Source organism: Petaurus breviceps, unplaced genomic scaffold, assembly GCF_028583685.1.
Source record: "Petaurus breviceps papuanus isolate PSGF00001 unplaced genomic scaffold, PetGlider_PUasm1.0 138, whole genome shotgun sequence".
Lineage (NCBI taxonomy): Eukaryota > Metazoa > Chordata > Mammalia > Diprotodontia > Petauridae > Petaurus > Petaurus breviceps.
The window spans coordinates 8,432,961-8,444,671 of NW_027185694.1; positions in this window are offsets into that span (position 1 = coordinate 8,432,961).

Genomic DNA, 11,711 nt, shown 5'->3' on the forward strand with positions numbered 1-11,711 from the left:
AGTCCCTGACCGCAGTAAAGTTGTGACTAAGGGCAAGTTTTGTATTTGTATTGTACCACTTCGTCTTTCAAGACTCTCCTTCCTACTATTTATACCTTCTACTCCAGTCCTTTGATTTCTGAAACCTCTACATGCCACCATGTTAAAACCTGTTTAGAGCTATCCATTCTAGTAGACAGTATACGCTCCTTGATTGCAGGGACTTCTATTTTTGTCCTTGTGTAGCCAGGACCAAGTTCAGAAAATGTTTGTTGAATGAGTGAGATCACTAAGAGTGTAATATGTTATATGTTTACCTTTTAAATTGAGAACAATTACTTGATACAAAGAATACAGCTCCAAAACTGGAATTTCAGGCAATACCAGAGAGGTCAATAGAGGATATCAGGTGTGGGACTGAGGACAGCGTTCCAAAAGCCCATGATATTTTTCCACTCGAGCATCACCTATTCTGTTGATGGGTCTAATAAGCTCTGCTGCTGGCGACATGTCCTCAGAAGGCATAAAAGTAGGCTTCTGACAAAAGCGAGGAGGGAGAGACCACCTCAATTCACCTCATAGCTAAAATTTTCAAGTACTCAATCATCACTTAATTCCTACCTTTTTTCAAGAGAGTTTTTGATGGTGATACCATCTTTCTCTTGTGGTTAAAGACTGATAGAGAAGGAAGAGGGAAAGGAATTATGTATTTAGGCAAGGACTGTAATGAAGTATAGGTAGAAAGGGCATGCTTTTACAAAATCCCTGAAATTAAAAGAAAGTTAATATCTAACCTGTTGATGGGAAAGTTAAAGGTCACAGCAACCTAATAAGATAAAGTGAAAATCACATTTTTCACAGCTTAAAACAAGGATTTAAAAAAAATCAAATATTGGTCTCTTTTGCAAAAGATGCTTTTTAGTGCTTTTGTCAATGGTCTTCCATGTTGTGATTGCTTACTTAAAAGCCTGAATTATAGAAAGATGGTCTTACATATGGGTATTAGTGTAAGACTTTGACATTCAAAAGAGTTACACTGTGGGGATTGTTTGTTTGTTTGGGCTTGTTTTTTCATTGTATGAGGGGAAATTCTTTCATTTGGGGGAGAAGACGATGATTCGGAGTAAAGTTTAAAATGTACATATGTACATATATTTTTTCTAGACCTGTGAGCTCATCAGTATAGGAAATTCTAAGTATGTGCAAAATCCCTCTGCAGATGCAGATCTCATCAGTATTTAATTTATACTTTCAGACAGTTGCCTAGGGTACTGAGACATTAAATGACCTGCCTTGGGTCACACAGCTAGCATGTGTCAAAGGCAGGGCTTGACTGACTCTGAACTTCTATTTACTACCCCCTAATACTTCTGCTATATGTAAATATTATATATAAATGCGTACATACATCCATACGTGTATAAAAATTGCCAAGGGTTCCCCCACAATGACCATATCTGAGCCTACAAAGAAATTACTTATGAAGAAAGGATTATTCATTTCACTCCCCCATGTAAATTAGAAGAATGTGTGAACTACCTCTTCCTGGCAGGGGGTTTTAATGTATTTTAATATGTAATTAGAGAGTATGTAAAATAAATGAAAGTGTCATTTGACTTCTAACAAAAGGCAAAAACCATACTGGATTATGGAGCGACATCTTGTGGCCCACGTTGAGCATGACACTCAGAAGAACCAGCCCAGTTGCTGCCCCCAGCATTAATCCAACAGGTGCCTTAGCACTTCACATCTGGTTTCTGATAGCGTTAATAAGTGGCTACGCGGGATTATCCATACAGTCTCTTCATTATGCCACCTTAAAATAACTTTTTTTGTGAATGAGCACATTAACTTATAATTAATCATCATACATTAATGTAAATGTATCCATGTAGGCAAATTTAATCAGAGCTCTTTCACTTTCATAATATTTTAATAACAGGGCACTAAAGGAGACTTGCAAAATATAAAGTTACAAGAACAGTGTTTATAATCTCAGCCTATTCAGTGGAACTCAAAAATCAGGGCTTCCCTGTAAGTTAAAATACAAAATTCTTCTAAAGCAGCTGATAAATCACTGAATAGCAGTTTTCTCTTTTCTGTGGTACACATCTGTATGAACAGGTGCAAACTGTCCTTCTTGGATGACCCCCCCCATGCTTAGCAATCATATAAACAAAATATCTTAATTAACACATGAAATGATGAGATAATTGACCTTCCTAAGTTATAGATCCCAACAGACAGAAACACATGAGGCAGTTTGTTTCTGCTATTCTGCACTACTGGTAGCCAAATAGTGCCATGGAGTGGTGGGGTACATGTGTTTGAATCTTGCCTCAGACAAGCTATGTGACTCTGGGCAAGTCACTTAGCCTGTCTCAGTTTCTTTGTTCATAAAAAGAAGATACAAATAGCACTTATTCACAGGTTTGTTGTGAGGATCATATGTGATAAGATAAACATGTTTTGAAAATGTTAAAATACTATATAAACACTAGAAATTACTATTACTACACTGAAACAACTGGCCATTTCAAACTCAATTTTAAAATACACACACATGTAACAGAATTAGAAAGTTTCATCAAAGAGATTAATTTTCCATTCTTCCAAGAGGTTGTTTTAGCATTCTGCTTCAAAGTCCTATTTAGATGTTTTGTCCTGACATGAAGTTGACCCTGAATTCTTGAAGGCAATGTGAATGGAACACAAGCTCTGGCAGAGTCTACCAAGCTGGGTAAACTTCAAGTACCATCTGGGTGCCAGACTGCATGTCTGTTATCTGAAAAGCAGTCTAGTTAAGTTCAGAGAATCTCATCACCAGGCTGATGGTGGGCTCAGTATTTTTTAACTATCACAGGTCTTAAAGGCTGTCTCCTAAATTATCAAAGAAGCCAGCACCTTTCCATGTCAGTTTCTTCCCAAAATCTCTCTTTCCCTTCAGGGATCCATCCCTAAAGAAAATCTGAATACTTGTGTCTTCTTCTTTCTAGAAGCTAGAAGCCAGTATCTCTTATCCTGCCAACTTCACCCTTCAAACAGGAACATTGAATAATCGACCTCCACCAATAAGGAGAATCTTATGCAAATAAGGTTTGAGTTCCAGCAATTATATGCTTTTCATTGAAGAAAGAAGGAAGTTAGAGTGTGAGATGGTAAGGATTGATTTTTCTATTTTTTGTATTCATTTTCAATATTATTTCTAATAAGCTTCATATCTGCTTTCTCTTAAAAGAAGAACATGTGAATTGAATGTCTTAGGATTTGGAGGGAGGAAACATCAATTATAGTTATCTGTCAAACAGCATGGTGAAAGTCAATAGAAGGTCTCAGAGAACACGTTGGGTTCATGTTCTATATGATCCTGGGTAGGTTACTTAACTTCTCAAGAACTCCAGGCAACTTTCTAAGACTATGCAGGTAGAAAAGAGCAAGCATAAAATTTTCCAACCCATAGTTTCCTCTACCAATGAAATCCTAGTCTGATAATAATATATGTATAATTATGTATATATATGAATAATATATTTCAATACCTAGGTATGGAACTTTGGACATATTTATCAATAAGCATTAAGGATCAATTATGTGTCAAGCACTCTATTAAATTCTGGGAATACAAAGCCAAAAGTTAAGAACACCTTCCCTTAAAGATTTTATATTTGGACATGTACACACCTTTCCTTTGACCCCTCCCCTGGACCCAAGATGCCTAGAGCTGCTCTGTGTTGCTTGATTGTTGACATGAGATGGGAGTCAACGGCTCTATGGAAAAGCAATAGACGTTATCATCTTCTCTGTCTTTTTGCCCTCCACTATGCCCTCAGACACTATCACCTGACTCTATGACAAAAACTAACGGGTCTGCTGGGCTTTGTCATGTGCCCTGCATCTAGACTCAGGACGCTGAGATTTTTTCAACTGCCTTGAAACTAAATTTTCTTTTCTCCATTGTCTCCCCCAACTAGAGTGTGAGCTCATTGAGAAGATGGATTTTTGTACTTGTCAGCTCTTAGCACGGTATTTGTACAGTATTAGTACACAGTTAATAAAAGCTTTTTCATTCACTCATTTATATAGATAGATACAAGACAGAACACAAAACGATCTTACAGGAGAAGGCACTAGTAGCTGAGGGCTACCATGAAGAGGTAGCACTTGAATTTCGAAGGATATCTGGGATTCTGCTAAGTGGAGGTGAGGAGAAAGAGCATTCAAGGATGAAGGATGGCCAGGGCAAAGTCACAGAGATAGGAGGTGAAACATCATGTATTAGCAGCAGCAAACAGGTGAGTAAGGCTGGACCATAGACTGTGCACAGGGGAGTCACGTGTAGGGTGACTAAAAAAAGTAGGAAGTTATGAAGGCTCATTTTCCTCAGCAGTAAAATCAAATGGCTAAACTAAATTATTGCAAAGGTATCTCCCAGATCTAGAATTCTATTTCTCTATGGAAGCTCTGTGAGGCAAATCTCAAGAACACCTAGAACGAACAGAACCTGGTCAGGAAGTAACATAGGCCTAGGAACCTGCTGGTTATACTGAGGTCAGCAAAGGGAAACAGTAGCCTCACTTAGAACCCCATGATGAGCCAACTGTGTCTTTTCTTCTCACAGGTGAGTTGTGGTCACACAGGTCAAGAGAAGGCTGAAATGGCAAGGGAGAAGGGAGCCCATCCTAGAGAAACCTATGGATCCGATAAGAGAAAATGAAGGCAAACATGGGAAATTGGATCTGAGACATAGACGAGTGTTGTGCTTTTGAAATTAGGGCAGGCAGGGGAAGTACCAGGACAAGTAGCCCAGAAAAGAGAAAATATGACAATATAACTGAGATGGGAAGCTTAGAAGTTGGAGTCAGGGACAACTAAAAGGGTAAAGGTAGAAAAATTGTAGGAGAAGTAGCCAGGAGGTAAGAGAGAGGCAAATTACAGAGACAGAGGGCACTATCAAAGAAAGAAAACAGAAGTTCCTCAAGCAGTTTTCTTTGGCTCTTAAAGGATCCAATCACGTTCTTCTTTGGTTCTGATGTCCACTGCTTTATCTCTTCAAGCTGCCTCAAAAAATACCATTGACAGCAAAATGCATGCATCTAAATATATTCCTTGCTAAACCAATGTGAATCTAATGATGTAACTATTTAAGTATATCTTACAAAAGGGGACTTGAGAGGTCAGTCATATCTTATTCTCCCTGTCACCCTGCTATATCCCCGCTGGATAGATGACAGGTAGGCCTAGAAAATACTCCCAAGCAGAAACATGCTAATTGATTCATTGTATAGCAATTTCCAAAATGACATCACAGCAGATTTGTCAGTCACAATCATATATGTGTGTATGTATATATATATATATGTGTATATGATGTATATGTATATATACATGCTTCTACAATGAATGTGTACACATACACAGAGAAAGTAGGTGGTATTCAAATTCCTCTTATGACCACAATTTTCTTTTCAAATTGATTAATAAATGATTCTAATTTAACTAGAATTTTTAAGGCTACAGAAATGGCTCAAAAGGCCCTAGGTATATTTGTATACCATTTCTGTCTATATTTCATTTGGATATGACTACAGATATGGGACAGACTTTTAAAAATCAATTTGCAAATTAACTGTTTATTATTGCTACCTTAGTAATCATTAATCTTTTCATTCAGATCTCCATTCTTTCTTATTTGTCCATTCATTATAATTGAGCTGGATTCCCTCTATCAAAAGTACAAAGCCAAGAAGAGAGAAGATGGGATTTAAAAGGGAGTGGAAGATGAAATTAAGGGGTCAAGAGAGCCATCAAGAATCTGTTCTTGGCTACTAATTACACATTAATCTAGCTGATTTTCTGGGGATTAATGATCAGCTAAAATGAGTTGCCAAAAAAATACATAGCCAAGGGCCATTAACTCTTGGTTGTCACTCATTCCAAGTAAATGCTCCCATTTAAGTTATTGTTGCTATGAAAAATGGAAAGAACAGAGAAAAAAACAAAACACACAAGATTTCTGAAGATTAACACACCTCTTATTGTAATATAAAGGGAATTTTCTATAAATGAATTGACTCATTCCTGTCAGAAGATCTGACAAATTCCTTGCTGTTAAAATTTTCCTGACTTGAGGTAAGTCACTTAAGGCAGACAGAGCAAGAGGCCTGCTTAAAGTAACTCACAAAGTAAACGCACCGAGAAAATGTTTGGAAGTTCACAGTACCCTATTCTAAAAGGACTCATCATTAAATGGAGCATAATAGTAACAGGTCACAGTTCTATTGTACAATAAGGTTTGTGAAGCACTTACATCTATTTTCTCATTTTTTCCTCATAACAACTCTATGAGGTCAGTACTGTTATTATTCCCAGGTATTAAGGGTGGTACAATGGGGAAAAATGTTGAACTTGGAGTCACAGGACCTGAGTTCAAATCCTAGCTCTTCTACTTACAGCTTAAGTGACCTTGGACATGTCACCCAACTACTCTGTGCCTCAGCTTCTTTGGCTTTAAAATGAGGAGGGTGGATTAGTTGATCCTAAAGTCCATTATAGCTCTCAGTTTGTGATTCTTAATGGGGCTCAGAAAGGTGGTGACTTGCCCATAGTCAATTAGCTAGTAACTGTAAAGCTAGACTTGAACTCAGGTCATCCTGACTCAAAGAACATCTCTCTATCCACTACAAATCAGCTAATTATTATTAAATGTGATCGAATCAGCTAAGTAGGTAAATTTAATCATATCCTCTAATAACTATTTATAGTAAAAGTCTAATAACATAAATAACTTATGAAAGCCATGAGTTCAAAATCCAGCTCTGACACTAACTGTGTGACTATGAGCAAGTCACAACTTATGAGATTCAGTACTCTAATACCCTTACTTACCTGATGGGGAAGCTAGCTGGCGCCATAGTGCACAGAGGCCCAGCCCAGAGTTAGGAAGACCTCTTCCTGAGTTCAAATCACACTACCTGTGTGACCCTGGGCGAGTCACTTAATCCTGTTTGCCTCAGTTTTCTCCTCTGTAAAATGAGCTGGAGAAGGAAATGGCAAACCACCCCAGTATTTTTACCCAAAAATGTTCTATAGATAATCACAAAGTGTCAGACATGCCTGAAATGACTGAACAATAACAGCCTACCCAATTATTGTGAGCCTCAAATAAAAGAATGTCTATAAAGTGTTTTGCAAACTTCACTCATTAGTAAATGTCACCTGGTAGAATGTAATCCCTTTGAGGAGAATTGTACCACTTTTTCGTTTTGTTTTTGTCTTGTTTTTGCATCTCGCTACATTGACACAGTAACTGGCACAAAGTAAGAATGTAAGAAATACCCATTAATTGATTATTATTTTATTTGTATGATACTGCCTAAATATTTAATATATTTCATTTCCCAATGCAATTTTAATTTTGTTTGCTTGTTCTCATCAATATCTAAGTTGTGATTTTTTAAATGTCTATATAAATCCAATACTTAAAAATTTTACTGAGAATGTTTTATTTCACTTCCATGAATCTTATTATATTTTTCAAGATCTTTAACTTTTGAACAAAGGTCCCTGGTCTTTAAAAAATTTGAGGACACCTGGCCTAGACACTTGCCTTCTTGCCTTTACTCAAGAGAAGGTTTACAGTGGAATGTGCAAAGAACATCCTATTTTCCATACCTCAAAATGTGGAACATCCCATTAAAGGATTGTTGTCCCAAAATCTTTTAAATTTATTCACAGAGATTGATTTGAAAACTAATGGACAATATGTTAAAAGAAAAATGTGTGGGTTGATAAAATGGAGATAGATTCATATATTCCTCAAAGTATCCACCCCTACATTTTCCTAATTGTTTATATTTAACGGTACAGGTAAATTTGGAGAAGGAGACAAGAGGCAAAATTCATCTAGTTACCAGAGTTAAGATGCAACAACAGAGAGTGTGGAGAAATGAACAGTGGAACCCCACCCTAAGTGAAAAAGAGCTTTCATAAAAAGAAAGCTAGGCCTTCTTTATTACAGCCATATTTTCTCTTTGGGGGAAAAATATTTCAGTAACATACACTGTAATAAAACATTAAAAATTTAAAAAAAGAAAAAGAAAAAGCACACTACGTGACATGTAATGTGATAATGGAATGAGAATCTTATAAGCCTCTCTCTGAGCCACACAAGGATGTAGCCAGGGAGGTTATCACCAATTTCTACTTACGAATGCCCCAAATATACAGTGGGACCAAGTCGATGTGAAGTACAAAGTGAAGGTTATCCCTCCCAGTAAAGGACATACGAGCAATGATGAGAATTGGAAAGAAACTAATATTGGTTATAAAACTCAGAGAAAATCTGTGCTGAGTTATTTATGACTAAGTTTCAGCATCTCCTTGCTGTTTGAACCGCCAGCTAAAGCTAACAAAAAAGCCTCAGGATTATCCTACCCAAAAAGACAAAATTAAAGGCACTGTGAGGAGGTGCCCTGGGAATCTCAATGGTACCAGAAGGAGCTCTGGGCTTGTGTGGAAAGGGTTTAAGGGATAGGGTGTTGTTTCTGGGAATGAAGAAAAAGTTCATGATAGCTAGACCACACTTGGGCGGGGAAGGGGGGGGGGGAGAAAACCAAACTTAAAAATGATCTATGGTCCAAAACAACCATTCTATGATATAAAAAAAGACCAGGTGTATCTCAACTGTAAGAATTTCAAAATCACAGAATATGACTTAGAAAAAAGTTTCATGGGTCTAACCCAGCCTATACCTTAAAAAGAACACTATCTATACTATCTGTGACAAGTGGCCATTCAGCCTTTGTTTAAAGATAGAAATATCCAATTGGAGTGAATGAATTACCTTTTGAGATCACCCACTTCACTTTCAGCTGGTCCTAATTGTTAGGAAGTTTGTCCTTACCTTCCACACTTGTTTATTTGTACCCCTCCATCCCCTATTCCTGGTTCTGCACTCAAGAACCAAAAAGAATGAATGCATTTCCTCCCCCAAATGCTAGCCCTTTAAATATTTGAAAACTGTCAGCAAACAACTCCCAAGTTTTCTTTTCTCCAGGTTAAGCATTTTCAGTTTCGTAAAATATTTTTTTTCACACGTCATGAAGCTGAAAACGTTCTCCATGTTATCAATTTCCTTCCCGACCAAAACTAAACATGATACCACAGAAGCCATCTGACTAGGATGCCACTAGTACAGCGGCACTGTTAGCTCCTCATTCCTGGAAACTATGCCTCTCTTAATGGGGCCCAGGATTTCATTCACTTTGTTAATCATTATGATACTGAATCATACTGAGTTTGAAAGCCACTGAAAACTTTTTCAGATAAATTGTTATCTCCTCATGCCTCCCTTCATGCAACTTGTGAAGTTGATTTTTTAGATCATGTTAAGACTTGACATTTATTGCTATTAAATTTTATCTTCTTTGATTCATTCCGGTGTTCTAGATGATAACGATGATTTTGTATCCTGACTCCATCATCCAGGGTATTATTCAGGGGTATATTGATGAACATATAACAACCAGCTCTCCAAAAATAAGCAAACAACAACAAAAATGTATACCCAACAGAATTTTAAGTGTAATATGTATTATATCACTTTATTATATTATATCATTAAATAATATATAATATATTATACATTATATTATAATCTGCATTATATCACTTTATTAAGTTTAGACAGTCAACAAAACAATAAATCAAGCCCAGATTGGTAGTACTTGCTGATTTCTGAGATTTAAATGCTTACACTGAAAATTTATCAATTGGCTCTCACAAAGTTGACTCCAGCATAACCCTGATGTTATCTCTTCCAGCATTGTGTCATCTCTTCCAGCACTGTATCATTTGCAAATTTGATAAGTATGACCTTTATCCAAGCCACTAATAAATATGTGAAGTAGCACACGGTTATATACACAATCCCTGGGATATTCCACTAGAGGACAACTCTTCCAAGTTGTCACTGAACCATTAATGACTCTACTCTGAATCTGGACATTCAATTAGTCAATAATCAAATTTACTGCTCTATCATGCAACCTACATCTCTCTTTTTCTTCCATAAAAATGGCAGGAGAGACTTTTAGAGCTAAGCGAATAATATTTGCTAGTCAGTGAAACTACCATGAAACAAATAGAAAGAAAATAAGGAAGAAAGAATGGAAGGAAGAAAGGAAGGAAGGAAGGAAGGAAGGAAGGAAGGAAGGAAGGAAGGAAGGAAGGAAAGTCTGTTATGTCCTGCTTTTGATGACATCTTGCTGCTTCTTTCTGATCCCCACTTCTTTTTCTAAATTTTTACTGAGGGATAGGAACTAGATTTGTGATTTCGTTGATATAAGGAGCTAGTAGAGGTAGAAATTCTCTTTATCACTTCAGACCAGCACCTTCTCTGCATCCCATAATCTTGGAGAGTTTCCCTAGAACACTGTAACTTGACCAAGGTCACAAAGTTGATATGTGACACATGTGAGACTTAAAGCCAGGCATCCCTTACATCAGGGCCATTTTCCTATCCACTAAACCACACTATCTTTCTGTTCGTTCAGCATCCTTTATTATAGTCTAGAATCCTGCTGAGAAACTGTCAAGTTTATCAGAATAAAGTGTGAAGACTCCATTATCTGTCCTTTAAAAAAGCAAACAAACTAGGACAGCATTTTTATTTCTCTAATAGCCAAATCTTTCAAAACTCACTAACACTGGCTAAAAAATAACATCTTTCAGCTTTTGTTATTTTTGGGTCTGTCATTCTTGTTTTCATTATATGACGATCCAACTGATCTGGGTCAGATCCCATGAACTCATCAAGGTTAGGTAGATTCTCTCTTTTTTATCTCTATATTTATCTTGGACAACAACTCTCAATTACCTATTTTTTGTTCTGTCTTTTCCAGTCTGAAGATCACTCTTTTACAAAGAAAAGAGAAGTGAAGTCAGAGTTCAGTGGTCTCATCTTCTCTCCATCATCCATTTTGATCTTCCCATCAGCCTTGAGCAGTATGCCCTATACCTTCTTTGATTCCTAATTTTACCTAATATAGCTTTTAAAATAAAATTTTATGCTATCCTTACCTTTGTTGCCAGATTTAAATCATTGTGAGCTTTTGTACTTATGACCCTCTTTTTACAGGATCATGTTAACCCAAATATTCACCATCCTCTGTTATCCTTGCTTCCATCTTCTTTGAACACATTTTTAAGAATCTTAAAAACTGAAGAAACTTAAAAACTTTGAGTTCCCTGTGCATCCACACAGCTTTCCACTGATTTTCTCATGCAATTATTTCTCTTTGTGTCAAGAGATTTTCTTTCTTGAGAGCTTGCCATTCTTCCTGATTTGTCTTCCCCAGAAGAATTTTAATCCATGGGATCCTATTTATCCTTTCTCTGTATCCTTAGAAACCTTCTCTCCAAAAAAATCCAGATTCTGTGTCAGAATATGCTTCAATCTCCTTCTCTATCACAAATTCTAAGATGGAGTGCCCACTTCTCCTAAGTTCCCATCATTTCTCCATCAGTAACCAGTTTCTCTATGTTGGTGGAATGAAGACCAAAATAGAAAACCTCTTCTTTTAAAGGATGCAATTATCTTTAAGGTAAGCCAATAAAGTATTACATCCTCAGCTTTGGGGAAAGGAAGAAAGACAGAGAGATAGAAACAGAGAGCTATAGAGACACCCTTGAAGTCCCTTATCACCACTATGTGTCACCTTGCCAAACTTGTG